The sequence below is a fragment of the Psammomys obesus genome, unplaced genomic scaffold (assembly GCF_907164565.1).
Source record: "Psammomys obesus unplaced genomic scaffold, mPsaObe1.curated_primary_1811, whole genome shotgun sequence".
Classification (NCBI taxonomy): domain Eukaryota; kingdom Metazoa; phylum Chordata; class Mammalia; order Rodentia; family Muridae; genus Psammomys; species Psammomys obesus.
This window is the reverse complement of record NW_026592510.1, coordinates 3960719-3988493: the sequence shown is the minus strand read 5'-3', so window position 1 is coordinate 3988493 and position 27775 is coordinate 3960719. Positions and strand designations below refer to the sequence as shown.

Genomic DNA, 27775 nt, shown 5'->3' with positions numbered 1-27775 from the left:
TGCAGGTGATACTGTTCTTTCTATATGTGAGACTCTGAAGAGCCCTTTAGAAAATTTAGGGCAGATAAACATTTTCAGAAAAGTGGCAGGCTACAAAATTATCATACAAAAATCAGTAGCTAAAAGAAAACAATCAGCGGCTTCTTAGACAAGAGCAAACATGCTGAAAAGGAAATGAGGAAGATAATCCTAGTCCACAAATCCCTAAAAATACCTTGAAATAAAGCTAACAAAGGAAGTGGAGGACCTCTTCAATTAAAATTTTTAAAACACTGAAGAAGGACATTGAAAACACTGAAAGGCTGAAAGATCTCTCATGCTCACCAATTAGAAGAAACGGTATAGTGAACATGGCCGAATACTCCCCATCAAAACCTCAATGACGTTCTTTACAAAGCTAGGAGAGGACAAATCCATATGGGAGCATAGAAAAGCCCTAATAGTCAGAGAAATGCCAAGTGAAAAAGGACGATGTTGGTGTTACCATAACATCTGATTTCATGCTAAACCACAGAACACAGCAACATAAGTGGCTACTAGCAAGAAAAAAAAAAAAAAAACCCTACACATGTATATCAATGGAGTATTAAAAAGCATGCAGAATTACATTCATGGGGTTATAGCCACCGAATTTTTGATACAGGTTTTAAAAAAAAAAGTACGTGGAAAGAAAAGCCTCCTCAACAAATGGCGCTGGGAAAACTGGATGTCCACACTCAGGGGGTTTGATATTAACATTATATAAAGATCTTGAAAAAAACCTACCTCCAATCCAAACAATTCAGTCAATAAATAGGCTAATGAAGTAACAAGAAGTTTTTAAAAGATGAAGTATTCAGCATTCTTAATGCCATCAGAAAAAAATGAAATTTCAAACGATTTTGACATTCTTGTCTTGCCCCAGTCAGAATGGCCACCATTAAGAACACAACAATGTTGATGGAGATACAAAGGAAAATTAAGCTGTTGGTGGGGATGAGAATTAATCCGGTCACTGAGAGAATCAGTACAGAGTCCTAAAAAACTAAAGCCAAAATTGCCATGCCATCCAGCTATGCTGCTCTTGAGAGTATGCCAATACAATCTAAGTGAACAGAGATAGAGATACTTGCTCATGAGTGTGTATCATGCACTGTTCAGAACAGCCAAGTAATGGGACCAGACCAGGAACCCATCAGGAAAAGAGCGGATCCAGTAAGTGTGACACAAAAGACAAATACTGCTTGTTTTCTCTCGTATGTGAATCAAAGTTTCTTACAGATACATAAAGTAGAAGTGGGACCATCTAGGGGAAGGAAGGGACCTCACAGTAGGGAAAAGGAAGAAAAAGTGTGGATACACAATGTACTTGTAATAAATGATCCTTAAGAAACTTATCATTATGAATAATTAATAAGTAAATGGTAATACAATTTACTTTAAAAAAAAAAACCCTGTTCATAAGGAACACTAACAAAATGCAAAACTGTATAAATCTGAGGCTGGAGAGATATTTCAGCCATTGAAAGCAAAGGTTCACAACCAAACACCAACATCAAAGCCCGTGTCTCCCATTTGCCTTCCCTTTCCTACAGTGGCACAATGGTGTAGGGCCTTAATTAAAGGAAAAGCACATCTTTAAAACAGCAAATACAATTGTATAAATCTAAATAAATTTTAGCAACACTCCTCTGTAGTACCAACATGATAACTGAAGGTCTACTGTGAGGTCAAAGTTAACCTGGGTGACCTAGGGAAGGCAAAGCAACACTCTAAGAGCGTTCAGCTGCAACACAGTTCCTCGCCATTTCTCCTGAAGAACAGTCTTCGGAAATGAACACTAATCTCCCCCTCTCACAACGGTGACCCTTCCTCTCAGAAACCCCTTTGCTGATGTATCTGAGCATAATGGCAACGGGTATCTCTGGAAGACCTTGGATAATACAGTTGGACACCTGCCCTGGGTATTTCAAATTTCTTACTGGCATTTCTGTCAACAAGATCTCCACACAATGCTGATACATGACAAAGGAAGAGTGGAGGGGCCCCTACTAGGTTAGAATTCTGGTTATTTCTGCTCACAAAACAATGCATTTGAGTTTCCCTCAGAACAGTTCTTTTAACTGATGTGTCTTCCCAAAGAAATGTGCAGGCTCAGCACAATGAAGCTAGCTTCCTGGATACTTTGAAGTAGCCAGCAGTTCCCATCATATTAACTTGAACATTCTGGTAAATGATTAACCTACCAAATATTTGCCAAAAGCCGGGGGGGGGGGGGAGATCTTTTACTGAGTCACCAGCATACCTAAAACGGTAAACAAAGGATACATCCTATTCTGCCTTCAGAAATATTTTTCTCACCCAGAAACTGTATTAGAATGTCCTTCTAAAACTATCGCTTTCGGTACAAATGGGAATATAGTTCCAATTCACTTCATCTTCTTGGCACTTTAAAGAATTTACTCATTTGCAAAGAGCTGCTAACACTCACCAACTTCGCTCTAAAGCACTGCACTGTGGGGAGGGGTGCATCTCTTTCCTGTTACCCTCAGTGGTCTTTTTTATCTATAGGAAATGTGCAAATTCATGCATGCATCAGCAGCCAGCTGAAAGGAAACGTGGTCCGGGAGTCTCTCATTTTGGAATCTCGAAACAGTCACTTTCCGTTGCTTTCCTCCCTCCGTGTCTCCTATTTCCAGCACCTCACCTGTTGGCAGTATGCTTCCTCTATGAGAGAGTTTGCAGCCATCACAGAGGTGAATGGTTATGATGGAACATTGCTGAGAGGGGAATCAAGATGACAGCGATGGCTGTGTCCAAGTGGCCCTGCTCGGCGGTGTGACCCTGACTGAATCACTTCCTCTCTGCCACCATTTCCTAACTTACAAAAACAGGATGCTGAACGACTGAGACCTAGTCTCTAATTCAGGTGGCCGGTTGTGGTTAAGTCAGCTTTTTGTCGCTGTGTGCAAATGAAAAAAACAAGCCAAATGAGGGAAAATTGATGATGGTTCATGGTTTTAGTTCATGGTTGGCTAGTTTCATTGCTTTTAAGCCTGTGAGGCAGAACAGTATGGCAAGGATGGTGTGGCAGAGCAAAGTTGCTCATCTCATGCTGCTCAGGAAGGGAGGGAAGAGAAAGAGAGACAGAGACAGAGATACAAAGAGAGAGAGAAAGAGACACATTACACAGTGCCCAGTGACTTGCTTCCTCCTACTAGGTTCTGCCTGCTAGGAGCTTATTCGGCTATAAACACATCTTGTTTAAGTTAGCAAGTTCATGAACCAATCACTCTCAAAAACATTACTGGCTGGGGACCAAGCCCTAAACATACAAGCCTCTTTGGAAGATACTTCATATCCAAACCAGAACACTAAGTACATCCTTTTGTAAGTCTCCTGGTAAAGTGAGCACTATCTACAAATTCAAATTAGCTTCATTCTTCCTTAGTACTTAAAAAAATGTGAAATTTCCTGTCTGACTCAGTTTTCAGCATTTATAAAGTATTCCGATTATATAATTTTGAAGTAACTCATGATACACTGCCCCTCATGATAAACTCATAATAAATGCCCAGTTGCATTTGATTTTATATCATTAAGGCTGAGCCAAGAGGCACATAATTTATAGAAATAAATATAGAAATGAGAAGAAGTCCTGTCTAGAATAGTTATGTCTTCAGACAAAGAACCCTGGGACCATCTTATGGGTAAATTGCCACCATCAAGAAAGGAAAAGTAGCCAACACAGGGTGTAAAAGAAATGAGATTTTTAAAGTGAAGAATAGCAAATTGCCCACATTTCTCTGAACAGCATGGGTTTCCCTTTCTCCTCATCTTGACTGGAGGCAAGCATGTAGTGAGGCAAAGAGAGAACTACAGATTAACTTAGAGGGGACGCTGAAACTATGGGTACACACAACTTTCCTGGGCACCCTGTATTGGGTTCAAACAAAGAAATAAAGCCAGTGTCTACACAGTGCCCCTCAAATACGTGACCTGGACGTTCTGTATTCTCAGTGGAGGCACAGGTGGTAGATAGATGAGGCAACCCACGGCCATGGCAAAGAGAGAAAAGCGACTCTGTGGCAAACACACTGAGGCAAATGGGAATTATGGCTGCTTATGAAGGGACTCTTGTGAGGAGACAGAGAATGTATCCATGTTCCAGCCATACAGAATACAAACCAGAGATCCCCCCAGGAGCAGATCCCAATACCTAGACACTAGCAAGATGAATCATTTTATAATGAATTTCAAGGGACCCAAAGAGCGCTAGGTGACCAATGAGGAAGAAAACTGCACGAGCTTACAAGAACTTAGGAAACAACCAGGAACCTAATGAACACCATCTCCACCACCACAGTGATAGTACGTGTGTTCCTCCTAAACCAGACACTCTAAGGAAACAAACCCAAGAGAGGAGACAAACACCCCATGCAAGGAGCCAATCTGTGCACGTGATGAATAATGTGCAAGAAAGACTGCTGGTGGGCAAATAGATCAAACTCTTCAAGATGGTTAAAAATGTGTAAAACTGAGAAATAATTTACATATAAGAAAACACAATAAAATGGTTTATTGTATTGTGATTCATGTGTGAGTGTGTAAGTATGTGTATATGTGTGTGTGTGTGTATGCATTTCCATTTTGTGTGTGTGTGTCTGAGTGGGTGAGCGTGTGTGTGTGTGTGTGTGTGTGTGTGTGTGTATGAAGGCTGGATGAAGATGTCAGACTCCCTGAACAGGCAGGTGTGAGCCACCGTGAGGATGTTAGGAACTGAACTCTGGTCCTCTGGCAGAGCAGCCAGTGCTGTTAACTCCTGAGCCATCTCTCCAGCTGCCAAAAACACACTCATTTTAAGGACCACATTTCAATGTGTTTGGCAAATGTATATACATTTGTCCGAGCACATGACCATAATCATGACATGGAACATTTTACCACCAGCTAATTAATGTTCCATCATGCCCCCATAAGCTAACTCAAGCATAAGGTGAGCGCCGATTTGCTTCTGTCAGTACAGACTGATTTGTCTGTTAAGAATTTCATACAATATGGGACTTTTTTGTTTTAAGTTTAAGGTCTTAAACTTGGACCTCATCTATGTTAAGCAAGACTGAGCTACATCTCTAGAACCTTTTTACAATATTTCCAGCTTCGTTCCATTTGTTTTTTTCCATAGCTGATTCTATTTTGTTGCTCATTGGTAGCCGGCATTATGGAGCCATTATAGTTTGTCTTTTCCTTTCCCTATGATGGACGTCAGTGTTGGCTCCAGTTTTAGACCATTGTAAATAAAAGTGTCAACAAGTGTGTACAAGTGTTTTGTGGACATGCTTTATTTTCTGGAGTATATTTTTAGGAATGAAACTGCTGAGCCTTATATAAGTAACACCTTTGCTTCAGAAGAAACTGTCAAACCACTTGAGATGGTTTCATGATATTGTCAACAACATAGTGCATTCCAATGACCTCTCATTCTTTTTTATTTACTTTTTTAAAAAATTTTATTAATTACAGTTTATTCACTTTGTATCCCAGCTGTAGCCCCCATCCACATCCCTTCCTAATCCCATCCTCTCTCCCTCTTCTCCAATGCCCCTTCCCCAGTCCAATGATAGGGAAGGTCTTCCTCCCCTTCCATCTGACCATAGTCTATCAGGTCTCTTCAGCACTGGCTTCTTTGTCTTCCTCAGTGGCCTGGCAAGGCTGTTCCTACCTCAGGTGGAGGTGATCCAGGAGCCAGCCCATGTGTTCATGTCAGAGATGGTCCCTGGTCCTATTATTGGGAAACCCTCTTGGATACTGAGCTGCCTTGGGCTACTTCTGTGCAGAGGTTCTAAGTTATCTCCGTGCATAGTCCTTGTTTGGAGTATCAGTCCCAGAAAAGACCCCTGTGCCCAGAATTTTTGGTTCCATTGCTCTCTTTGTAGAGCTCTTGTTCCCTCCAGGTCTTTCAATCTCCCCCTTCTTTCATAAGATTCCCTGCACTCTGCCCAAAGTTTGGCTATGCATCTCAGCATGTTTTGATACCCTGCTTGGCGAAGTCTTTCAGAGGGCATCTGTGAGAGGTTTCTGTCCTGTTCCCACCTTTCTCCCTCTTCCAATGCTTGTCTCATTTGCCTTTCTGAGTGAAGACCTCTCTTGTTATTGAGATATGTTTATTTCAGCTGTGCTGGTATAGTTAATGATCTTGTCTTCATTCTGATTTGTACTTCCCTGGTGACTAATTCTGTTAACTGCCTTCCACATAATAATTAACTACTCATAAATCTTCTTGTATGAGTCACCTACCTATTAACATGCTAATATCTTATTTTAATGAGAAATAAGATTTCTTTATTCTAGATATGAATTAATGTGTTACAAATGTTTTCTCACAGTTCATGGCTTGTTCATCCCTTAGTGCTACATTTTGATGAGCAAAGGTTATTCATTTCAATTAATTAGAATTTACTATTATTACTTTTTTACATAATTCTATTTTATGTCAATGGTAAACAATTAAAAATTAGAGTTTAAGGAATGGAAAGGTGGATCAGGAGTCAAGAATATTGACTGTTCTTCTAGGAGACCTAGGTTTTATTTCTAGCACTCAAATGATGGCACACAACTATCTGTAACCCCAGTTTAGGGGAGCTAACCTCATCTAGCCATGGAAGCACCAAGCACCCACATGATATACAGACATATATGAAGACAAAATGCTCATACACATATAATAATATTAACATAAACAATAAGAATACTTTTAAAGATTTACCTAAAAGTTGTAGTTAAACTACTACTTTATAAAAGCTGAAGAATTAGAAAAGCTTAGGAATGAATTTCTCATAATATTTATAGACACAATACTTAAAGATTGAAAATTAGAAACAGCATTGAGAGGAATTTAAGGAGGCCTGAGAACAGAGAAATAGAAAAACCATGTTTACTGATTACAAGACTTGGAGAATATCATCACTTCTGAAACTGACTAATATAATTCCAATGAAATTCCAACCAAAATATCAATAATCTCTTTTGAATAGAGGATGACAAGCAGATTCTAAAATTTGCAAGCAAATAAGAAAGATCTATAGAAGTCAAAATAATTTTTAAGGGAAAGAGTGGGGCCCGGAGAGTTGGCTCTGCAGGTTAATAGTGCTTGTTGCTGTTGCAGAGAACCTGGCTTCAGTTCTAGCACCTATGTGGTACCTCAAAATGGTTTGTAATTCCAGTACTAGGGAATCCAACACCCTCTTATGGCCTCTGCGGACCTAAGGCATACATTTGGTGCCCAGACATGCATGCAGGCAAAACACTAATACACATAAAATAAAAATAAATACTTTCTGAAAAGAATGAACACCAGTGGCAACATACCAACTGATTTTAAAACGTACTCCAAACCAAAGCAAACAGCACCATGTAATACTTACTGCCGAACAGATCAATTCTAATTGATCTGCAATTAGAATAAAAGTAATTCAATAGGGAAAAAAATAAATGCAGGCTCTTACATTACACCATATGCACAACAAACTCCAAATGAATAGCAAATTGAAACATAGAGGTAAAAACTATAAAACTGCTAGAAGAAAATGGGAAAAGATCTTAAAGATCTGGAGAGAGACAAGTATTTTTAGAAAGGACACAAGCAATAGGATACATTTTCCATTCTTACCTTCACTTAAAACTCAGGCTTGTGGAGAAGTTTAGATTTACGATAGACACAAAGAAATTGTAAGGATCCACAGTAGACTCTATTGTCACAGTTTCTTGGAGGGGGGCATTTATCATTTGTAGCACTTAGGGTGTCCCATTTGAAATTCTTCTTTTTAGACAGCCCTGTTTGTGCTGCATCATCTATCATCTTGGTGTTGTGTCCTGGCTACATTTGCTAAACCCTTCTGATTGTAAGCCTCTTGTGGGCATTCACTGAGAAACGCATTGCCTCTTGGTCACATTTTTACACTCCTTTTAAACAAAAATTAAACATAATCCCAACCAAGATACAATCATTTGACATTCTGGCCCTTGGCTAGGTAACCCCAAAGGACCGTGTACATTAGAGACTAATAAAGGGCAAATATCCAAGTATGTTAGGAGAGAATTTTAAAAGTCTGCCTCAGTGTCTTTACATCAGTGCATCAAAGTGTTCCAGGTGGTGGCTTTACAAACTCCCACCCAGGGGCAAATGCACTTCCAAGGATGGAGATGAGAGAAAGTTTTACAAAAAATCAAAAAATCCTGCTCAACTTGCATAGGCTCTTGCCAGGTCCCGGCAGTTATTGCCCACTTGAGAGCCGTTGGTGTTTGGTACTCCTTCAGCTGAACATGGAGTTACTTACGTTTGTTGATAACGACCTTCATCATGTGTCATGGCAAAAAAAAAATTTTTTTTTAATGTTATTCTGGGGTAAAGAAAGACTAGTGTTTTGCTCTTCCTTTTTGCTTCTCTCTCATTAGTCCTCAGACAGGTCCTTGTAATAAACAAATGACTACTGGCTTTCGCCGGAAGACCTTGGATGTCTGTCAAGAACCTTTGGGCACTAAATTGCAACACTGACCTTTGCTAAAGAGGATGTGACAGTTTCTACTTTGTGCCTGGTATTTGGAAGCTAGAAACACTTTATATAAAACCCAGAATGAACTCCAGAGTGGTTCTCATGGTATCTGGCCCATAGAAAGGAAGGAAAAGGTACAACTAGTTTTGCGACCAGTACAGAAACCAAAACATTCCCCCCTACCCTTAGAGCTGCTGATCTAGGTCATCACACAAAGCCAGACAAGTGCTTGTTCTAACCTGTTCACTATGTAGTCCATAACCAAGAATCTGCCCCAATCTTCCACTTTCTACAGGAACTGAGTTTTTTTTCTCTCTCTCATTTGGAAGTACTCTTGTAAGTGGGAGCCCCGAGAGGCGTCTTCTTTGGGATGACACAGACTGACATAGATAGTGGGATGTAAATGGCTGAGATGGAGATAGGCATGCCATACAACCCACTGTAGGCAAAATGCCTGACATAAAGCTCGTGGCTTGCTATCCATACAGTCCAGTACATATATTTTTTTTTGTCTAGCTCGGTGTTATCTTGCATACTCTCCAACCCCAGTTTATAGTCTTAACAGACTATGGCATTATTAAGTCAGGTCATATTATACTAAAGGCATCTTGGCTCCAGAGGAGAACCAAGGATTTGAGATATATTGCACAGTCTTTTTTGGTCACTAAGAAGCCTGTTATTGAAGAACAGTACAACCTGTCTACACATTTCCTCACTCTGTAATCATGGTGCACCAGCGCCGTCATACTGTTGAGACAAGAGGGGCAGGAAGTCAAATTGTTCGGCTAGCTAGATGTTAACCCTTTGTATTATAGAATATTGTGAGAACTGTTGCTTGGAGGTGTGCCTAAGTTGGTAGCTGGAAGCAACTAGGAGTCAATAAGCATTGAACTTCCCCAACTCCCTAGTCTGAACATTTTCTCAAATCACACAGGCAAGTGGTACAAGGAGCTTGAGAAACAGGGTAGGAATTCACCCAGCCTCTCTCTGTTCTTTGTAGCCACTGTAGTCAACCTTCCCGGAACCTAAGTCATGAAGCCCTAAGTGTCTACATCCCACTGGAGACACAAGGCTGAGCCCAGGCTCTGAGAGAAGAGTGGGAAACACGTGTAGAAATGGAACGGCGCTGCCAGGCTTCTCGTTCTTTCCTTTTGCAGAGTGGTTAAAAAGGAGCGTGGGCCTTGGGAGGGTTCACCTGCAGAGCCTGGCATGCTGCCTGCTGTCTGCCCCACATTACACAGGCCATCAAATTCCACAGGCCCTCGGAGATGTTTATTTTTGTGTTCTGTAGACTCTGTTCGCTGCTTGAGACACAGCAGGTCACACAGAGGACAAGGTGTAGCCGAGACCGAGGATTCTTCCTGCGCCCTAAGACTCAGAACCCAAATTTCTTTCTTGAAATCAGAAAGTTACAAATAGTTTTACAGAACTTACTTTAGATTTGGCTTAGTTATCTTTCTTCCTGTCCTCATAATGTCAGTTACAAATAAACCATTTCATTCCACCTTCTAGTTTTGAACCCCCAAAAGTCTTCTCACCACAAACATCTCAGAACTGAAGTCCCAACTTTTCTGCGCATGAGTGTGATCCCTATATTCAAAATTATGACCTTTGCCAACCTGAAAATAGTCATTAGTAATGTAAACTATCTGATGGAATATCAAAGACATCAGGGAAAGTGAACTTTATATTTTCTAATAAACTGTATTTCACGGCTCACTGAGGCATTTCCAAACATTTGAAAAGCATGGTGATGTGTAATGTGCCCCACCGACTGGCAAACCTGCACATTTATATGAATGTACAGCTCCTGGACTTGTCTGTTTGTCTACCAGGCCCGAGGCTCCCGGAGCAGAAGCCCCTGTGTTTACTGAGAACAGTACTGGTACTTCGGGGAGCATGGTTTCCTACCAGTGACAATATGCAATGTCCAACAGGAACTAGGAAGTGAGAGGAAATTCAACAACAGCACAATTCACAAAGGTATGGGCAGGGTTAAAGACCCAGTAAAAGTGAGAGTAAAAACCAGCATCTATCCTCATGTGATGCCTAAGAAGCCACGCACAGAGAGGGTGAACAGCTACTGAGCCCTTGGTGTGTTGCTTGCTGTAGACGGTTTTGGGGAAGGGGACGCAGCCCCTCGACGGGATGTGACAGTGAAACAGTGAAGGAAATGTATGCGTGCGCCATCCTCAGACTCCTCCTGCTTTCAGAGCACCAGGGTGGGGCTTCCTGTACCCAGCTGATACTGTCCATGCTGCCAGAGAGCAGGGCAGGAATAGGCTGGAGAGTGAGCCTGAAGAAACAAATGGCAATGGCTACACAGTAGCATCACCCAGAGGCTGGCTGGCCTTGCATGTACTCGGTTGTGGTCAAGGCTGGAGCACCAGCTCAGCCCCACACTTGAACTACAAGACTCTGCAGCTACTGAACTGGATCTTTTGGTGTTTTTAATATAAAATTTACTTGTGAAACTGACCGCCCCTTTCTCTGTGAGTCGGAGTGCCTACTGTCTCAGCCAGCTGTCACCTTCAAATGCATGATGCAAAATCTTACTCTCTGCTTCTCATCTTCCTGCCAAGTTTCAGGTTTCTATTGATTGATATGGTGCCTTGAATGCACATGTCTAGAAAAACACAGTTATTCATTTCTGGAAATACCTTAAATTTAAAAAGTCAAGTTCTTCTACAATTTTATACATGTGTACAACACATTTAAATTATTCTCTCCCTATACCTTCTCTCATCTCTCCTATCCCCATCATTTCTCCCTCCTCCTTGCCCATCCCTTTCCCAGATCTATGATTTCTAAAACGGAAAAGAACCCCACATTCCTCTAAGCAAAATTTCCCCTGCCGAAAAAATTCTAAGGTCTCCTTACCTCAGTTATAAAACTGTTCAGTGAGGTCTTTTAAAGCCACATTTTACACACACACACACACACACACACACACGCACACACACACACTTTCACAAAGAATAAATGTGACATCATATATTTATATACATATATATACATATACATGTATACATGTACATATATATGTTTGTATGCGTGTGTATGCACACACTCTACAGTGCAAGTATGGAGGTCAGAGAATGGTTTGCAGGAGATAATTCTCTCTCACCGCGGGTTGAACTCAAGTCTTCAGCTTTGGTGGCAAGTGCTGTTAACTCCTGAGCCACCAGTACATGTTTAAGAACACGGAGCTTTGCCGTGGCATGAGGTTAGTCACGTATGCCTCGCAACACAACTCTTAGACTAGTTATAAAGTCATCATCTGCCCCTCCAAAACTCTCCTGTCACATACCTTAAGAGTAATAGTTCCTCTTCAATGGGTCTGAACTCCAGTTACAAGTTAAAATGCATGGCAAAGCATATGACAAAAAATATTCATATGTGAAAAATTATTCATTTCTGTCCCGAGAGTGTCAGCAAATGCAGTCTAATCTTTACCTATTTGTTTCCTTCATTTTCCAATTTAGAAGTATGAGGTGCAGATACATAGAGTCTGTATGTAGGTGCTCAAGACATCAACTAGAAGCAGAAGGTGTCGTGTGGTAGACTTGACAAGCCTAGTTACCACTCTGGGCTTAACACCCACCACCACACAGAGACCTTAAATAAGTTACTATATCAAACAGCAGCATATGGAGAAAATTATTAGTAAACAAGTCTCTTAATTGTTAATATTTATTAGGAAAATAACTGAAAACATATTTTTCTTATAATATCAAAAGGAAAAATTGTCAATAATAGACCGGACATCTTCATTCATTGTCAATTTTCCCTCATTGAGATGATACAAAAGAGTCGAATGTTAAGGAAAGAAATAAGACTATAAAGCCAGGAGTAATGTGTCCCTCCACCGTTTAAAGTGATTTTCACTTCATTGCAGCATATAGCTGCTTCTCTCATTTGAACTGCACACGGAAACTCCTTACATGAAGATTGTATCAAATACATGTGCTTCTGTTTCGTTCCTTATGATGATTTTTCCTAAGTGTCGTGTAGATGACATCTCCAGCCATCAACTAGAATAAAGCCTTACAAAGTACAGTTCTGAGAACCATTACAGCACACCAAAAGGCACATACTGGGCTCAACACAAAAAAGAAAACATAAAAAGGTACGTACTATGACTGTGCTTTCTTAGTGAGACTTTGTCTCAAAAATAAAAACAAACAAACAAAAAACCCACCCCAAAACAGACTGATTCGTTCACAACCACCCCATAAGTACAGGACCCCTGGAGCTCTTTCACTTCCAGACTGTAGCTGAAACCCACCTCACCCTGGATGGTCATATTGGGACACTTCTCAGCAGCAACTCCAACATGTGCAAAGCCAGCTTCTCTGGGATAATGCTCTGTAAGTCAGCTTTCCCTCTATCATGAGCCACTCATGGCATGAAGTTGGGCATGGTCCAGAAGGACTGCTACATAAGTGACATGGCCCAGGACAAAAGAGGTACCCTGACCCTGAAGTACCCCATAGAACACAGTTTGTCACCCATGGAGAAGGTCTGGCGCTACAGCTACAGTGCCTGTGAGGAGCAAGAACCCGCCCCGCCAACCCAATAGCCAACCATGAGAAGATGGTCCAGATCATAGTTGAGACCTTCAGCACCCTAGCCGTGTATATAAACTATCCAGACTGTGTTGTCCCTGACACCTCTGTTTCTCCCACTGGCACTGTGATGGACTCCAGCCATCACAGTGGGTTGCCCACACTGCCCATCTAAAAGGGCTTCCCTCCTCGCCACTCCATCCTACAACAGGACCTTACAGACTGTCTCATAAAGATACTGACCCTGCGTGGCTACAGTTTCACTACCATGGCAGATTGAAAATTGTGCATGATGTCAAGAGACTGTGCCATGTCACCCTGGACATTGAGCAGGAGACGACCCGGCACTGCGACCTCTCCCAAAAAAGAGCTACAAGTTGCAGGACTGCCATCAGCATGGCAACAAGAAATTTGCTCTCCCAGGCATTCTACTTTTTTTTCTCATTTATTTGTTTTATTCTCCTTATTCCATCCCCCTCTCCTTTTCCTTAGTCCAGTTCATGCATGGTCCTTGGTTGAGGCTTCAGTCTCAGCAAACCCCTCTGGGCCCTGGTTAGTTGGCTCTGTTCTTTTTCTTGTGGAGTTCCTGTCATTTCTGGTCCTTTTCTCTTGCCATCCACTATTCCCCAAGACTCCTTATGCATTATTGCTCAGTGTTTGGCTGTGAGTCTCAGCATCTGTTTTGAAGTACTGCTGGGTAGAGGCTCTCAGAGGATAACTCTGAAAGGCTCCTGTCTGCAAGCTTAGCAGAGTATTGTAGGAGAGGGGGCACAGAGAGTTAAGAAAGTAGAGATCAGATCTGAGGAGAGCAGGGGAGAGAGGACAGAAGCCTGTAGAGAAAAGAGAAACTGAGGGTGGGGACATCTCTGTGACAAGCTGAAGACTTAAGTCAGGGTATGCTTCTCAGAGGATATGAGAGGGACTCAAGCACAGACTCCTAGTAGCAGAGGCCATAGAGACTGAAGAGGATACCCTCTAACTAGGCGAGTCTTCCAGTGGGGAACACCAACCCACCCACAAAATCTTTAACCCAAAATTTACCCTGCCTACAAGATGTGCAGGGATAAAGATAGAGCAGATAGAACAGAGATTGAGGGAATGCCCAACCGATGCCTGACCCAACCAAAGACTCCCCCTATTGGAGAGTGCCAACCCTAGAGACTATGAACGATACTCTCACAGCCTTTCATTCTTTCAGCCTTTCATTCTGGATATGGAACCTTGCATCATTTCCAAACTACCTTCAATTCCATCATGAAATGTGACATCACATTCCCAAGTATCTCAATGACAATGCAATGTTGCTGGATGGCACCACCATCTACCTAGGTATTTCCACCAGGGTGTGGAGAAGTTCACTGCCCTAGCTCCCAGGACGATGAAAATCAAGGCTATGACTCTGATTTGGCGCAGGCACTCTGTATGAATGCCTACTCCAATCTGACCCTGTTGGCCACCTTACAGCGAAAGCAGATCTGCACTCAAGAGGTACCACAAGCCCCATCCCTCTGTCACGCACCACATAGGCTTCCAGCTGGGCTGTGAGGGAACTGCTTTACACATCTTCTTGACAACACCTAAAACACAGAGAAAGGAGAGATTGCCATGGTTTTTACTATTATCATTACCTTTTAATTTTCGTGGGAGTTTTGTTTTGATGCCTTTTGACTCAGGGATAAAAAGCTGTAAGTGAAGGGGAGAGCATTTGGTTGAAGGGAGTATCCCCCAAGATTCTGCAATGTGCCTGAGGACTTGGATCAAACTATTTAAACACACACACACGCACACACGCACCAAGAATTCATGATATAGGTACATGGCAACAGGAAGTCCCTGGATGTCTCAAAAGCTGCCTACCGGTTGGCCACCTAGTCTACACTCTCAGTCCACACAGAGGAGATGAACATATCATTTTTATGTCAACTATGTACCCAAAAGTTTTAAGTCTTTTCCTTAGTTTTTAACAGCCCTTTTTGTTTTCCTACTTGAGACACCTGAAGGCTCAGGCTTTTGGTCTTCCTGAGAGCAGGCTGTAGTATGAAGGCAGCCAGGGCTTGCCTGTGCATTCACTTGAGGCCAGTTCAATAAAAGCACCTTACAAAAATTAAAACCATAAAGTAAATTAGTATTGTGGCTTATAGATGTAATCTTACAACTCAAGGCAGAGGCAGGAGGATTGCTATGAGTTCAAGATAAGCCTCAGTCACAGAATGAGCTCCAAATCACCCCACACTAGAAAGAAAGACTCTGAAACAACAGCCATATAAATAAAAGAACCAACTGTAAACAGGTCACTGGCTGAAGGCTCTTGCCTCCCTCCTCTACACACACAGAGAAAGAGAGAGAGAATAATAAATCCAAATCAGAATTTTTAAAATCAGCTTATGATCTTCTACAATCTATTTGGCCGGGATACATATATACATAGATAGAAATAAAATAAGCTTATGATCTTCTACAATCTATTTGGCCGGGATACATATATACATAGATAGAAATACGTGTTCTTGTACGAATAAGATAAAAGGCTTATCCCAGCCTGGTCTTTCACTAGACTCTTCCAAACTGTTTTCCTCTTACAACGTGATGCAATATTTGATGAGTAAATAACACAGAGGACAAGTCCACTCTGAGGACAGCTGCCCCGCACGGAACGAGAATGCTATGTTCCCTCAGCATTCTAGGCTCCCATGAGGAAATCGCTTTGGTTTCTTTGATGAACTTCAGAAAATGCCGATAGTGGAAAAATAGACTGACTGGGGGCTAGGAGATAAAATCAAGGCAATATTTGCAAGATGGAAATCAGTAAAGGCTTGAATTACGCTGAATAGCTCTCAGATTTGTTCTTAGCTTCATATGGGCAGCAGCCCTCCTCGCTCTTCCAAGTGCCTCAGCAGGCTTAGAATCTTTAAATAAGACAGTCTGAGGAGAGCAAATGAACAGCGAATGAACATTTTGATTTCTAGCAAATAACCATACATAAGGCTGAAAAATACATTCCAGGCTCTAATCACTCATGTTGTCAGCCCTTACTCTGCATCTGGAAAAGGCCCTCGGGCTATACAAATCTAGTTTATTGGGTCTCATTCCTCAAGATTGACACCAATTAAAAGTTTGGGCAGAGTGCAGGGAATCCTATGAAAGAAGGGCAAGATAAAAAGACCTGGAGGGGACAGGAGCTCCACAAGGAGAGCAACAGAGCCAAAAATTCTGGGCCTAGGGGTCTGCTCTGAGACTCATAATCTAACTAAGGACCATGCATAGAGATAACCTAGAACCCCTGCCCACATGTAACTCAGTGTCCAAGTGGGTTCCCTAGTAATGGGAACGGGGACTGTCTCTAACATGAACTCGGTGGCTGGCTCTTTGATCACCTCCTCCTGAGGGGGAAGCAGCCTTACCAGGCCACAGAGGAAGACAATGCAGCCACTCCTGATGAGACCTGATAGGCTAGGGTCAGAGGAAGGGGAGGAGGACCTCCCCTATCAGTAGACTGGGGGAGGGGCATGGAAGGAGAAGAGGGAGGGAGGGTGGGATTAGGAGGGGATGAGGGAGGAGGCTACAGCTGGGATACAAAGTGAATAAATTGTAATGGATAAAAATAAAATAAAAATAAATAATTAAAAATTTAAAAAACAAAACAACAACAAAAAACAGTTCAACAGAGGCTGGTGAATGGCTACAGTCTGTTCTGCCAATCTAATACTCTTTTCTTCTCAGGAGCATGTCTACGATAGTGGCCAATGAGTTTTCCTGCAGATTCCATGTTAGCGAATTTGCTTTTATGGGTCCCAGCCCTCACTGACAGATGATCAACTTGTCACAAATAGGGAACATCACAGTTAAACCTATAACCAAGCATAAAAAGCCCTAGTTAAAAGTCTAACAACAGAGAACACCAAGTCAAAAGAAAAGAGGAGAAAAAAGACCCAGAAAATTTAACACACTGAACCAGTCTTTCTATAAGGGAACACATCTGCGTACATTCTTGGCCTGACTGCCAAGCTAGGTTGCAGGTGTGACCCGGGTCTACATTAGTCCACCTAGGCTGCTTAACAAAATACCACACACTGGAAGGCCGAGACAACCGAAACTTATTTTCTTACAATTCTGGAGTGTGTAGGTCCATGACTAAAGTTCCAGAAAACTCAGCTTCTGGAAAGAGTTTTCTTTCTGGTTTAGAGACAATACCTTCTTGCTCACCTGGTCGTCCTTAGAGCACATGCATGAGCAGAGGAGAAACTTGGGCTCCCCAGTATCTCTTCTTACAAACTGCTTTGGTTTGAACATAGTTTTTCCTTTGGCACTCATGCTGAAATGTAATCCCCATTATGAGCTATTAAAAAAAAAAATAGAGCCAGTTGGGATCTTTGAGAAGCAATTAGGGCTCTGCCTTCAGGAATGGATCCGTCCAGTAATGCCATTAATGGCTTAATATTGACATGGGTTACTTCCGGAGTGTGTTTACTATAAAGCCAGTTTAGTTAGGTCTTTCTTACACTTTCTGTTTCTCACCATGTGGTGCCTTGTGCTGCATCGGGATTCAGCATACAAGAAGGCCATTATTAAAATGTAGCTCCTTCATCTTAGACCAGAACCATAAGCCAAAATAAGCCTCATTTCTTTATAACTTACTTTGATGGTTAGTTTTAATTTTCAACTTGACACAACCAAGAATCATCTGGGAAGACACTCTTGCTTAGGAATTATCTAGATTAAGTTGACCTGGAGGGTTGTGTTGAGTGTTAATTGATGTAGAAGACCCAACTCATAGTGGAGAGTACCATTCCCTAGGCAGGGGATCCTGAATGGTATGAAAGAGGAGGAAGCCAGCAAGGACAAGCAAGGATTTGTTTGTTCTCTCTTTGCTCTTAACTATGGATGTAATGTGACTAGCTTCTTGAGTTACTGCCTTGACTTTGACAAAAATGATAAACTTGGAATTATAAATCTAATAAACCCTTTTGACCCCTATGTTGCTTCTTGTCAGAGTATTTGTCACAGCAATACAAATGAAACTGAGACTTACTATGTCTTAGATACTGTGGTTTTTTTTTTTTTTTTTTTTGGCAATAGAGAACAAAGTGAGACATAAGGAAACTAATTCTATTATACCCAAACCTCATTTAGCTATAATGACTTCCTTGCAGGCACCATCTGCAGACCCGGTCACATTGAGGGTTAAGGCTTTAGCATGTGGGTTTTGGGAGACACAGACATGCAGCCTGTGACAAATTCCTTCAGCTTATTCATGGAGAAGTTTGCAGAGTCCCCTGCTGGCCGTAGCTTAGAGTCATAGGGCAATCATGGCCACATGCTTACTGCAGGTTGGCTTAGGATCAGGATGAGTTTTGAGGTCACCCTCCCCTAAAAAGGACAGGAAGCCCAGGTTTAATGAAGTGAGTAAATCACCACATTGCTGATCGGGACATAATAAATCACAGCAATTCTCAAAAGCAGAAGGCACGCTAGTCATTAGTGCTGACATGGCACTCATCACCCCCCTGCCCTATTTGAGACATGTATGTTTCTATATACGTTGGCTCATTTAGTCTTCGCAGCAAGCTGTTGTGACACCGTGGCTGAGAACACAGTTCTGGGACATCCAAATCCCTGCATTTGAATCTCAACTTGTGTGTTTTTAACAGCCTACTCTTCATTAAGTGCTTAGCCTACTCTGAGCCTATTTTTTTTCCACCTACTAAATGAAGATAAACAGGAAACTGTGAAACTCCAAAAAAAAGCATTTTTTTTTCATGTCTGGCAATGTGTAAGATGTATTGAGAAATTTTGTGTGCTCTCCTGTAGAATATTCTTACATTTTACCGTAGAATGATTTGTCATCTTGTGACAGGACGCTTCTGTGTATCAAGAAATCCTGCTCCACAAGACATAACAAAATCCCTAGTCCTAAGGATTTCCAGACATTTAAATCCACAAGTTTGGGGACTCTGTAAGTAAACTAACACTCATGTCCTGGCACAGGGAAGGGATACACACCTCCCAATTCCTGCTACAGTTGCTTTTATCACTACTGTCATTTTGAGGATGAGAAAACCTGAGACAAAGAAACGCCAGTCTGTTGACGTCACTGGCTGGAAAGTGCCACAGTGACCATGAACTCTAAAGCCTGGGCTCTCAACACCTGCTTTACTGTCTCCACAAGCAATGAAGGCTCCATTAAAATAAAGGATAATCTGTCTAAGAAGGCTTTTAAAATTGATTTAGGACACGGTGGAACACACCTTTAATCACTGCACGCAGGAAGCAGGGAGCTCTGTGAATTCAAGGACAGCCTGATCTACATAATGATTTGTAGGCCAGCCAGGGCTACTGTAAAACCCTGTTTCAAAAAACAAAAAACAAAAGTTATAATAAAATACTTTTAGAATTTTTTTCCTCATCCATTGGAAACATTATGTACCTTAACGGAAAATAAGCTGAACTTTGAAGGAAGTTTAAAACAATCTGTGCCCCTGGAAAGTATGTTGTGCTTCATGCTGGGCACCTCCGTAATCTGTTCATTAAATGAGGGGTACCCATCTCATTCCAAAGAAATGAATTAGGCTGGAGCTTGAGAGGTGCTGGAGAGCCACACTCTGCTGGGAAGAGGAACTAATGTCACACACACCGGTAGTTCCCAAGGAGGGCTAACTTGACTCTCAGAGAACATTTAGCAAAATATAGAGACAAATTTGGCTGTCACAATTGGGGTGTGAGTCAGAGTAAAACATGAGTCAGAGAACAGAAAGCCCAACAAACACAGTATGTTTATACATAGAAAAACAGAGGCCTAACCAGATCAGCCGGTGTACACTGGAGAAGTTAAAAACTCATTTAAATAGAAAAAGTTTTTGCAGTTCAAACACCAGTTAGGAGATATCTTGGTATCTAATTGACAGAAGCCAAGAATTCTGACAGACATCCTACAATACATAGGACATTCCTGGAAAAAAAAATGAGTAAAAAGAACTATGTGACCCCAAACGTCAATAGTGACATGATTATGAAACTGAACTGGACCCAGAACACCAACTCATGCAACATCAAACCTACTTTCAGGTTCCTGCCTTGAGTGCCTGCCCTAACTTCCTGTCATGTTGGACCATAAGGTGTAAGATGAAAAACAAAACAAAGTGAGGGAGGAATGGGGAAATCTTTCATGTGGACTCCATTGCCTCCCCGAGCCCTGATTTCATCTGCTCATGACATCTACTGGCTCTTCCTGCCCCAGGTTCCTTGAAATACCTTAAGCTCCTTGTTCTCTGTTCATGTGAACCATTCTACAAGACCTCTCTTCTTCCAAAAACCAGTTAAGAAGTTGATGTTACCTACAACCAAAGACACTTGTCACAGGCTATGGGGGAGTTGAGCCCAGTCCAGGAGAATGATTAAGTCAGGAGCCACAGCACATGTAAATATGCTGGTTGAGAAGGTATACAGAAAGACAAGAGAGACAGATGGAGAAGAATGAACTGAAGGAGAAAAAAAATAACCAGTCAGGGTAAAGATGCCCCCCCCAACCCTCATTAAAGCACAGTATATCTGTGAGCAGGAAAAAGAGGAGCCTAAATGTATCATACAGATGAACACCAGAAAGGTCAAAACAACCTTTTAAAATGCAGTTGTGAAACAGATTTGCATGGATGTGAGTATACTCAGCCTAATTAGTCCTTTAAATAATTTAAAAGGGAAATCAAGGAAAGCACCACAGACTTGCCTAAAAAAAAGGAACCTTGAAGAATTAATTGCTACTTCTGGCTGGGAATGGTGGCATATGCCTTTAATCTCGGCACTTGGGAAGCAGGGACATTTTTTTCATTAGCGATTTACATGAAGGGCCCAGACCATTATGAGTGGTGCCACCTTTGGGCAGGTGGTACTAGATTGCACTAAAAAAAATAAAAATAAATAAAAATTAAAGTTAAAACAGGCTAGGTAAGCTATGTAAAACCAGCCAGAGAGCAGCCTTCCTGGACAGCCTCTGCCTGGATAGCTTCGGCTTCTTTGGTTCCTACTTTCAGGTTCCTGCCTTGAGTGCCTGCCCTAACTTCCTGTCATGTTGGACCATAAGGTGTAAGATGAAAAACAAAACAAAAAAACAAAACAAGCAAACAGACCAAAAAAAAAAAAAAATCCTCTCCTCTCTAAGTTGCTTTTGGTCGTAGTATGTTTATCACAACAATAAAAAGCTAAGACATTATCTTTCCAGTGTTTCATAGGCCTAAACAAACACATTCTATCCCTTTTTGCTCAAACATTCAAATAACCAGATGAGTCAGCAGCCACATCAGAAGCTGGGTGAAGATGTAAATGAGTTTGCAACACAAAGCATACAAGAGAAGGACCCTTCCTTAAATCATTTTGTCAAAGCAGACTATGACAATGCCATGGATTCTCTCAATGCCAAAGCTTCTGATACAGCCTGAGATTAACATCAAACTGTGAAACTGAGGGCATACAAGCCACAAGAGCACGGCAAAGTAAACCACACTCAACTCACTTCCTTGGCTCCATTTCTGTTGAGCAAACTAGTTTAATTAAGTACACATCACATAATTTTCTGAAAGAACTCCAGAACAGTAATGGTTAGTATTGAGTTTTTGGTTATCCAACATGAAACCCTACTGGGATTACTAAACAGAAGCATTTTAAGTTAGGCAATTAGATCACTCAGTCCAGCAACACAAAGGACATGGAACCAATTATTAACAAAGACTTGTCTTATCTCATACATACTGTTGATAGGAGGAGTATTAATTGGTTTATTTTTCTAAGGTCTTTTAGGAATGTTTATCAAAAGCAATTAACCTCTAACCCTATGCCTTCACACTTGGAAATTTGTTGTACAGTAGCCCTCCCCGCAAACACTCTGATGTTTTTGTGTAAGTCCATCAGCTCACCCTGGAACTGAGAAGCACTGGATTGAGTTGCCATTAACAGAGGATTAGTGCGTTAGCTATGACGGGCCCAGCATTTCGAACACACCCAAGTCTGCTTCCTCCTAATGCACCACTGATAATAAAACACTGAAAAGGACCTAAGCCACAAGACAAAGAGAACAGGAGGAAAGGTGATGGCAAATAAGAGATGTCAAATAAATTTTGAAAGCTGGGAACTGAGTGAACAGATGGTATTTGACTTAGTAAAACAGAGACTGTTGAGCTTCAGAATGCAAACTAAACTAGCTTACTCCCAGCTCCTGGCCTCTATCCCTCCTGTGTCAGAGGTCTAAACAAATGCATTTAATGCCCTCCCCAAACCCTTTTTAAGTTTTGAATTTGCTAGTAGCTGAGGCTAGTTTTGAACTCTGGATCCTTCTGTTTCTACTCCTAAGTATTGGGATTTGCAGGTATCTACTATCACACCTGGACCCATTTTTATCTCTCTTTGAACAAACATTCAACTAATAGCAGATAGGAGACAACACATGATAGAAGTGACCAATTTGCAGATCACACACACACACACACACACACCAATAATGGAAGAACAGAAAAAATCTCTAAAGTCTACTGAGTATGGGATGGGCTAAAAATAAAATTAGTGGGAAGTCCTTGAAAGTCCTAGCCCTGTCCCCTGATAATTAGCCTTCCTTTCTGGAAGAAAACTGGCCCTGAGTGTGTTTATTCTGTAGAAATGCCACAGACTATCTTTGGAAGGAGCAGACAGATGGGTGAGCTGGGGAAGGTGAAACACCAGAACAAAGCAAACGGGTTATCTTGCTGAATACCCTAAACCCTGCCAAATGCGACTTCATCCAGGGATCTCACTGCCAAGCAAATACATTTGATGACACTGACCAAGCTAGGGGAACAGATCCTGACATTTGGGTGCATTCTCCAGGAGCTGTGAGAAGCCACCATGTGGAAAGCTGCTTACTCAACAACAAAATTTGCCAACTCCCTTGCCTTCTAATAATTGTGCCAGTGACTCATTCTGAGATGAACAGACAGCTACAGATCAGCAAATGATTCAAAGTTTAATTATTAACATTATTAAGAATTTTATTAATCATTAATATAAGATTAGAGAGAGGAATCATGAAAGAGAAGATGGGAACTCAGAGACACACACTTAATTCAGAGCATGAAAGGGCAGGCAAGCATGTGAAAGAAACGTTTTAAAACATCCTTTGTTAGTAAATCCATTGAGGAGGTGAAATGATGGCTATGGGGTTAAAGGCATTTTGTTGCTCTTGCAGAGGATCTGGGTTCGGTTCCCAGTACTTACATTATGGTTCCCAACCATCCAGGACTCCAGTTCTAAGGGCTCCAACATACTCTTCTGACTCCATGGGCACCAGGCATATGTGTGGGTGCACATGCATACATGCTGGCAAAACATGTATCCACATAAAGTAAATTAAGTAAACCTAAACAAGAATTAAAAACAAATAAATCCAAGGAGACAAGTGGACGGTGCATAAATGAGAGAAGAATAGAAACCTATCAAAAAAGAGACATCAGGCCATCCATATGGCTTAGCAGGAAAGATCACATGCCACACACGCCTCATCCCGAGTTTAACTCTCCCAACCCACGGCGGCAAGAGAGAGTCAACATCCTAATGCATGCCCTGGTATGCACGTGCCTACACACAGGTGCGCATGCTCACATACATACAGGCATATGCAGGAACACACACATTTCACATGCCTGGTGTTAATTCAATGAAATTTTGAGAAGAAAAACATTTAAAAACTTAAATAACCTTTCGAATTTATAATACGATAATGAAAATGTGGGATTTGGAAAACAAGGACGGTAAAATACCCCCATGAAATACACGAGAGCACAAAGATATATGCAATATTATAAAAAATGAAAAATTCATCAATCAATTAAGAAAACTCAACATCCAAGTAACAGTATTCACAGAAATGAAAAGAAATAAACAATGAGAGAACTACAATAAAAACCCTATCCTATACCTCAGCTCTAAGGAAGTTAAAATCAAGACCCACAGCCCCACATTTCATACTATTGACCAAAGTCAACTAAATATGTAAGGCAAAAGCATGAGGAGCCTAATGTAGCACTTCTCCTTATCCATGATTAAACAGTTACCTGCATCAACCATGGTCCCAAAACACTAACATAAGATCTCAGAAATAAATAAGCCTTAAGTTGCCAATTCTGAGGATCATGATTAAAGTCCACACTGTTCTCCTTTGTCCCAAACCCAGAACGAGTCATCCCCTATATGTAACCTACCCTGTGGCAAGGTAGAAAGACCACATTCATATAACTTTTATTATAGTATTTTGTTGGAATTCTTCCGTTTTATTAAATCAGTTTGTAGTGTTAAACTCTTGTCTCATCTGTAAATTAAACTTTATTGGGTGTATGTGTATAGGAGAAAAGCATAAAATATAGAGTTCAGCACTATTTGTAGTGCTCAATAAGAATCTTGGAAATAGTCCCATGGGGCTGGGATGGATTCCTGGATCTCTCGTGGTTAAAAGGAATAGGAAGAATTCTAAAACAAGGATCAAAAAGCTCCAACCATAAAGAATATAACTGTGACATTTGATTATATTGAAGCCAATTATGATGTGTATCAAAGAACACGTTTTCTGGAAACAAGGTCTCATATATCCCAAGTTGGCCTCAAGCTTGCTATGGAGCTGAGGATAATCTCTACCTTTCCAGTGTTGCTATAAGAGGCATATACCCCCACATTCTCAGTACTGGGGATCAAACCCAAGGTTTTGTGAAAGCTAGACAAGAACTCTATCAAGTGAGATACATTCCCAGCTCTTGAAGGCTGTCAGGAACATAAGAAAGTAAAGACAGAGAGTGGGAGGATGTATCTGCACTATATATAACCAGCAAAGGGCTCCTACCAGGAGGAATGCCCGCCGAGCAGCGCAAAGTCTTGTGCAGAAATCCACACCAAAGAAAGGTAGGGGGTCTGATGAAAGGATTAACCACATGAAGACAGGCTTCATGAGAAGACCTCATTTGTAATCACAGAAATAAAAGTTGCAAATGCAAGGAGAGATAGGTACTGTGCTGTGTGCATGTGGTTACTGCACTAGGAAGATGAGGAAGCTTGGTTAACATGTCCAATTCAGCCTGGTTGCTTTACTTTAGCCAGGTCCTGTCTCTGAAATAAACAATGCAATGCAATGCAATACAATGCACGGCAATGCAATATAATACAGTACAATGAGATGAGAAGTTTATACTGCAATGTAAGTAAACTGTGTTTGTCTGTCTGCTGTAGTGAATAGTTTATCTTTATTGGTTCATTAAGTCATAACAAATTTGTCACACTAATGTACCCTGTTGATAACAGAGGAAAGTGTGACCAGATGGAGTATATGGGAACTCTGCGTCTTCTGACTGATCATCGTGCTGAGAGAAAGTGACTGTGAGTACTCAGTCTTATAGGGCAACTTTATCAACATCCCCACTCCAAGGCTCAGAGAACACTGAGGAAGAGAAGAGGGAAAGAATCAGGCAGACAGTGTGTGTGTGTGTGGGGGGGGTGCTTTGAAATGCTATCTTCTGCACAGCTACGTGTCCTGGCTGAGGCACTTACTGCATTTACATAAAGCCAACCACCATTGCAGCATGCCCATGAGGCCCCACCCTTGCTGAGGTGCTGTTTTCATTGAAAGTTGCTGGGGGAGAGGGATTCATTCTTCTTTGTGGCTGTGGTTACTGGAAAGTTGCTCATGCTCCAGGGGAAGCCCCACCCCCCCGCTTATGGGCAACATTAATTCGACTCAATGGGTTGTTTAAAAGAAGGAGAATAGGAGGAGGTGGCTGTGGGGGGGTCAGCATGAAGTTGGGAGGGGGTGTGTTGGGAAGGATCCAGAGGCAGTTAGAGGGGAGGGATAGGAGTGGCAGTGAAAGTATTTAATTGTATAAGTGTATCAAAGCCTCAAGAATAAAAATTTTAAATACAAATAATTAAAAAAATAAAAACATTCTTGAAAGATGGAATCTATGAAATTCACATGCTTACAATGGGACACCCTCCCCCCCGACACAGCAAACTGATAAACAGTAATTCTGAAGAGTAACAACAGCAACTGTTAGAAAGGACATGAAGGCGGGGACTTTTTATACGTCATTGGTGGAGGTGAAGCCTTATTCAATAATGACAGGCATTAAACGTGATCTCTGCTAGGCCAAGAGAAATGAGCACACAGATACACCTCAGGACAGCTGTGAGAAATGCAGGAAGAAATCCTTGACATTTCCAGTGTCACTAAACATCAGGCACTCAAACGAGGGCCATTGTACAGATGGACACACACACGTCAACAGCTCACCCAAGGTCACATGGATGTTAGACTGTGTGGGTGAATCAGCGCAGTGTCCCTACAGATACCACTGACGCTGCAATTCACACGGAGCTGCTGGTTTTCTCAACTCCTCATGAAGAAACTATGATTTAAGATTAATATCCTGACGGCATTCCTAGGATAAGTATGGTGACAAAGACATAGAGATAGGGAGAAGGCAACACTGGGTTTTGGACAGTACATCACAGCTTAAAGAGTTAATGACCTCCTCCTTGCCTTGAGAAGAGCACCTAGCCTCCAGTGTGTGGTACCTTCAATGATCTGACGCCTTCAGATCTTCAACCGTCACCTATCACTGACCCCATCTCTTTTAAACAGCTTTCCAGACATTCACTCCATTCTCAGAAAATGACAGCCTCATTTCTGCCTCAGGCTTGATCTTCCCTGTAGGCTCTTCCTCCCTATGATCACAGAGTCAGCTGCCTCACTCCAGTCAGGTCTCTGTTCCCGTGTCTCTTTCTGCGCCACTGAGGTGACCCAGTGAGTACAGGCAAGTGTTACACAAACCACATAGCCTCAGTTTGATTCTCAGAATCAAAGCGAGGATGGAAGCAGAGAACTGATCTACATATTTGTCCTCCAACAATGCTGGGGCCCACGCATACACATCACGCACACAAACACGCACAAGCTGGAGACGGTGCACATGCCTGTAATCATAGCACTCAGGAGGCAAAGGCAGGCGGACCACTGGGAGTTTGAGGCCAGCCCACTCTACAAAGTGAGTCCAGGACAGCCAAGGCTGCACAGAGAAACCCTGTCTTGAAAAAAAAATCAAAACAAAACAAAAACACAGAAACAAAATAAAAACGCAAAAACAAAACAAAAGTATACACAACAAGAACAGTAATAGTACTAATAAAAAAAACAAAACAAACCATTTTAAGTCTCTTTCTGAGACTTCCCACAATGATATATGCCTGTCTCCAGTCCCTCCTCTCTCTATAGTAAATGAAGCTTTTCATTCACCTCATTACACACTTGTCATTATTTGTTTTATTCATTAATTTGTTTACAGTTAATCTTCAGACTGACACTGTAAACTCCAGAAGGAAGAAACTTCCTCCACAGGCATCAAAAGGAATAAGGTAACATTTCTTTCACATATGACAAATGCTACTGAATTATATAATACATATATCAAATGATATTTTTGTGTAACTGGTTTCTATATTTTTGTATTCTTTTAATTTATTTTAAAAATACCCCATTAAACTAATGAGCCTCTAGCTAGCATCATTATGTAAATACAGGCTTGTTTGATTTTGGAAAAGTTAGAAGAAGAAGAAGAGGAGGAGGAGGAGGAGGAAGCAACTCCCTCTGACAAAGAAAAAACCCATAATAAATGACATCTG

General features: G+C 41.5%; 1 protein-coding gene across 9 annotated transcripts in view; it reads right to left on the bottom strand.

Annotated features, from left to right (window-relative positions):
• The window catches only part of Slc16a12 (solute carrier family 16 member 12), a 77582-nt gene that overhangs the window by 24332 nt on the left and 25475 nt on the right, over positions 1-27775 (bottom strand). The window contains exons 1-2 of one of the 9 annotated variants that reach the window (XM_055614035.1): positions 23333-23434; positions 14619-14676 (exon numbers count right to left, since the gene is read on the bottom strand). The exons of 3 other annotated variants lie outside the window; for them this stretch is intronic. The gene's annotated coding sequence lies outside the window, so the exon portion shown is untranslated. Of the gene's footprint in view, positions 1-8315; positions 8389-14618; positions 14677-17302; positions 17419-23332; positions 23435-27775 lie in introns of those variants that run through there. 5 more of the 9 variants (XM_055614037.1, XM_055614036.1, XM_055614040.1 and 2 more) reach the window with 5 other exon arrangements.